This window comes from Stegodyphus dumicola, chromosome 1, assembly GCF_044657685.1.
Source record: "Stegodyphus dumicola isolate Sdum_Otavi_A_Nest chromosome 1, ASM4465768v1".
NCBI classification, from domain to species: Eukaryota; Metazoa; Arthropoda; class Arachnida; order Araneae; family Eresidae; genus Stegodyphus; species Stegodyphus dumicola.
This window is the reverse complement of record NC_140768.1, coordinates 51,466,985-51,472,984: the sequence shown is the minus strand read 5'-3', so window position 1 is coordinate 51,472,984 and position 6,000 is coordinate 51,466,985.

Sequence of the window (6,000 nt, the reverse complement as noted above, 5' to 3'; positions counted from 1 at the left end):
AAACTGATTTAAGTCTTCCTTTCACATTTTTAAATTTAGGTTCATTCCAAATAAAATTCCCCCATTTTTTATGATTTATTTTTAAAATTTGTAGTTTTAAATAATTTTTACAATTTTTTTCAAAAAAATTGAATCATAACCTATGAAATTTTTACGATCATCTTAAAGAAGATGTATTTCTAAGTATACCTGCAAAAAATTAGATGTTTGATTCAAAATTTCCTAGCACATACCTGAATTTACATATTGGCGCGTTTTGAAGTTTGGCATATTTTTTATAAGCTATAATAACGCTAAATGTGGTTTACGCACTTTTTAAAAATTATTTGAAATTATGAACGATGACTTTTTTCCGAGCTTGTTTACAATGGAAAAATGAAAAGGAAAATAGGGTGGCATAAATTAAGAAGTTCGCCAAGTGAAGGATTCTTGGTGCAAACTGAAAAAAAAAAAAAAAAAAAATGAACCAGGATTAATTTTTGAATTTTTCCTTATACAAAATTTAACATTTAGGCATAATTTGAGTCTTAGAAACGAAATATGGAAAAAAAAATGGCATGTCATTTCAGAAAAAGTCTGATTTTGTTTTAAAATATCTATATTAGAACAGTGCTATATATGATATGTATCCGCGCTTTCGAGACATGAAAACGCACTTTGAATTTCTTCAATAGGCGCAGTAGAACAGGAGATATAGAACTACCCCCCCGCTGTGTACATATACACATGCATACATGAACACATTTACCCATACATACATGCATTTATACATACATTTCTGAATCCGACCCCGATAATAAAAAAGTACCGAAATTACAATATTGGCTCTTGATACGAAAAAACTGAAGGGGAACTGAATGAAAATTTTATTCATATCGAAAATATCTCAAAATTGATAAAACTTTAAGATTACTCTTTTTTAGATTACTCCATCATTCTTATTTAAACGCAATCAGACGTCATTTCAACAACAATAAAAGTAAATAAATTTTTACCATTTTAATGGATACGATGATGAAATATGGGTAATTGTATAAACAGACAATGGCAGGCTTAATAATATGATTATGAACACGAATATTAATGATCTCATAACCACCTCACACATTTTCATGCATTACATAACAAAAGGGACGCAATTTCGCTTTCGAAAGTTATCGGCGAGTATATTCAGATGAAGGTGTGCAGCATGCAGAGCAAGCACATCGCCATTTAATAATTGGTGAAATTCTACTTTTATGTAAATAGTAGTGAAATACAAACTTCTTATGACAAAAGTATTTATTAATAGGTTCTTGTTGCTATTGCTCTCGCGTCAGTGAGAAAATGATATGATTTAAAACACGGTTTCAGGATCAGATCTCCCCAAAGGTCCTGGTGACTGCGGCGAAGAACGTCTATGTAAAGAAGGAAAGGTTCCACAGACGTAATATAAACTACTAGTTTGCTATTACGCCGCTAGAAAGCGGAGGGAAAAATTCACCAAAGAATCGGGGTCTATGAACAATACATATTCTTTGACTGCGGCGGCTACTCATAGACCGTGGCGTAGCGATCAGGCAAGGGGGTCTATGATGCCCGGGCCCCTCACACAGAGGGGCGCCAAATTGTCTCCAAACAAGATTTTCCGGAAAATATCAGTTTTTATTTTAGTCGATTTTTGAAAAATATATTTTTAATTAATAATTATCGTAATATAATTAATTATTTATTTTCTTAGTTTTTCTGATAAAATATGTAATAAATTTTTATGTTTGCAGTACATCAATCAAATATCTCCGTATTTAAAATGATATCTTTGATATGCATTTTACTTTTTAATATTAACTGGACAATTCCATTATTCAGTGAACATTGCAATGTGTCTGAAACTGTTAGCACTAACGTAACACAGTTGTCACACTTTTCGTCACTCCAATAAAAATCATCATAAAGTCCGGGGAAAATTACGGCGTGAAGTGAAATTTTTATTTATTTATGTGTGCAGTGTGAAAATCTGCATAGGAAATTGTCATCGAAGTGTGTGATTCCATTTATGTGGATTTTATAAGCAATGTTATGTGATAACTACGTTTCGCCAAAGTGCCGTGCCCGTGTTCTCCTCACAGCCGCATCATCGGCGACTACCCCGCTGAAACAAATCATGTCATGCAGCTGTTAGTGTTAGTGTGTTTGTGAAAACGTCCGAAGAAAGCATGGGAATTTTTTTAAAGTCCAGATATTGTAGACTTCCAGTTTAAAAACACCAGTGCTTTAATTCTGTTCGGGCCAAGGCAGCCACGGTAGGCTTATTTAAGTACTCTCATATAACTTATAATGGAAGCTTTAGACCTGTCCACTATATGTGATAATATTACACTTGTTAGTTCAGGTCCATAGATCAAAGAGCTTCAAGAAATGAATATAGTATTGTCTCATGTGGGTAAAGAGTCAACCTGTTCAAGCACTCTTTGGAGCTGACGTGACAGGAAAACTTATGACAGGTCAGCGTAAAATTTTGACTTGTAGACTTGTAGCAATGGAAGCTTTACTTGGTTGGACCTTATCAGGAAAATTACCTGATAAAGAGATATCTTCAACCAATGTTATGCTCGTAACTTCCCGTTTAGTAAAAGAAATTTATATTTCTGAAATGTGGAAAGATTCTTTAGGGATACAAGATCCTTCAGAACAAAGAAATAAAGAACTTTAGGAGGCCTCTATGGAACATTTTTTAAGGACCGTCAAAGTGGATGAAGATCAACGTTTTCTTGTTAGTTTACCATGGCTTGACGTTCATTTACCTTTGCCAGACAATTTTAAAAAAGGATTACTAGTGAACACCCGTAAGTTTAAAACTGAGAGTTTGTTTATATGAAGAGTATGGAGAAGTGTTCAAAGAATTGGAGCAAGAAGGCATCATCAAAGAGGTTTCTAAAGAAGAAATTAAGTCATCTTGTTCCTATTTGCCCCATCGACATGTGGTGCAGGCGAACAGTACGACTAACATTAGACCTAATGTTTAATGCTTCTTCTAAAGAAAAGGAAACTCCCAGTCTCAATGACTGTATTGAAAAGGGACCGAATTTGATAGAATTAATTACTTCCATATTAACGAGGTTTCGTTTGCATAAATTTGTCGTGACAGCAAAGTGTTTTTGTAAATAAGTCTATAAAAAAGATAGAGATTTCCTCCGATTTCTATGGTACAAAGAGAGATGGGAAGCTTAAATATTATCGTCATCGCAGAGTTGTTTTTGGAGTTTCTTGTAGTTCGTTCTTGCTTGGATCAATTATCCAATACCATTGAGAAAGGAAGCTAGATGAAGCCAAACAAGGGAATAAAAATATTGTCAAAATATCATTCGACAACTGATGCTCAGCTTTTATGTGGATAATTGCTCGACTAGCGTTAAAACTTAATCAAACCTGAGAACATTAACTTCGCTATTAAGAAACTACAAGCCTTCATTCCAAGTATCGAGTCATGGTGCGCGAATTGGAAAGTGAAGATTAATGCTCAAAAATCTCAATTATTGATCATTCGCAGAAGGAAAAGAAATAAGCAACTGAATAACAACTGAAATAAGCAACACCTTCTCCTCTTTAATGAAAGAGTTCCTATAGTGAAAAGTGCCAAATATCTCGGAGTCACTCTTAATGATCGTCTTACTTGGACTGACCATATCAACAATGTTCGAACAATTGCACTAAAAATTATCAATTGTTTGCTTCCTATACTCTAGAATGGATTTGGGGAAGAAAAGACTTGTTTATCTCTCCACAATCAGACCTATTTTGACTTATGGCATCACCTTCCTGGGCGGCAGCCAAAGACTCAGATGTAAACAAACTCCAAATCGTTCAAAATAAACTCCTGCGTATTATCACGAACGCAAACTATTATGTCCGCAACAAGACCCTCCATGAGGACCTCAAAATCGATACCATCGCGGTACATCTGCGAAAACTTAACGACAAATTCTTCAAAAATGCGCAGGAATGTAACTTCATGAATCATTTCAACATGCTTCATTATAAAGTTCTCACCGATGATCGATTTCTTCGACCTTTCGCAGCCTACATACTCAGTGGAAACGAAAATTTCCCCACCTAAATACCAAGTTAGTGGAAATTTTGATCTGTACATAGTGATTTTACTCTTATTTTCTTTTACGTTACTCCAGAATGCTGCTTTTCTTCAATATTCAAGAAGCACTTCTAAAAGTCAGCGCCTGAGAGGGTGACCTCCCGCGTGACCTAAGAACTTGAGTTCTATATTCAGCCTTGTTGTAGGACTTTCTGCATTTTTTAGGACTGAAATTTCTGGTATTCCTTACATTTATCATATTGAAGAACATGAGAAAAATAGTGATTTTTCGCTATTGCAACCCATTATTTAATTATTTTACTCTTTTCATCAGTTTTGGACAAGTTTACGCTAAGCGAATCAGAATGCCTGATTCCGCTCACGTGATATGTGACTTATTCTAAGTATACTCTGGGGTAGACATTTTGAATTTGTATATATATGTATTTTGTGTTAACATTTGTCCTGCATTTATTCTGTTATTTCGTAACTCTTACTAAAATTATTGCTTTTCTGAAACTTCTTCGACTGTTATAATGAAACTATGATTCTATTTACACCACCCTCATCACGTTATCATGGACTCAGAACTTCAACTTACAGAACTGTATTATGTGATGAAATTTGGTTTATTCCATATGTTGTTACTCTGATGATTACTAGAAAAATTTCCCTTTTATGTAATTGTTTCGCAAATTTGTACATTTAATGTTTTCTTCAGCATTTCTAACCTGAAATCTCGAAACGTATTAACGACTTCTTCACACCTCACGTGACAAGGTAGTCACGCCCTCTCAACATCTGCAATCCTGACTTAGGTCTCACTCATGCATTCTCCTACTTTCAGTGCTCTATAGCAACTAACTCAGACAGCCGGAACAAAACTTGCAAATCCTGCAAGTTAATCAGCGGCGCATCCAGCGGTACTTGGAACCTCTTTATCTCAAAAGTTTTTAGTGCTTTCAGTGAAAAGTTATTTTTAATTTCAATCCTTTTATGCAACTGATCAAGTTTTCTAAAATGTTATGTTTTTGAAAAGTTTCCGATTAGTAAGACCCGCAGTCGTTTTCAAAAATCTGCATTTTGTTACTGAATATCTTTTAAAACAAAGCTGTCATTTTATTAACTTTAGAAAGCACACGCCAATTCAAAAACTGTACCATCGTAATTCTTCTTGGAGAGGAGAACGGGATAATTTCCAAATTTTAGACCTGTGCTTAGCATGGAGTTAAGTTATATTCTCAGGCTAGTATTCCGAGGAATTTCAGTTCTATTAGAGGTATTCAAACGTAAAGAAAATGTATTCAGATTTCATAAATAAATATAATGAAATTTGTTCTACTAATGTTTACACAAATACATCCAAACCTCTTTAAACCGTTGACTCAAATAAGAAGTTTGGCTTCAAAACAGGAAAATAGCTTACTCATCCTCGCAACTTAAGAATTTTTGACATCCTCACACGGAAAATTCTTTTTGTTCTACTGTTATGTTTCATTTTTGTAAAACCATTTAGTTCAAAAAAATCTAAAGTGTGTAGAATCTACAGTACAATGTATTACGTAACATATTTCAATAAGATATGAGACAGCCCGTATCTAATTTCCTTTACTTTAGACATTGAGAAACTTTTGGTCCTCGTAGACGCAAAATAAAATTTTAAATTCTTAGCGAGCGCCACGCATTCAAATTTCATGATGAAACATCAAACCTCGTACTGCAAACTAGTCTTGTTTAAACGATATAATTTTATTGAACTACAATAACAAAAATTTATAATTTATACCCTTTAAACAACTTGTTTAATGTGTCAATGTGATAATTTGTGTTTATAATTAGATCTTAACTAACGTCTGCTAACTTATTACAATCGACAACGTAATTTGAGTTGCATATCTTAAGGAATTCTCTAAGCATGAATCAGTAAGTTT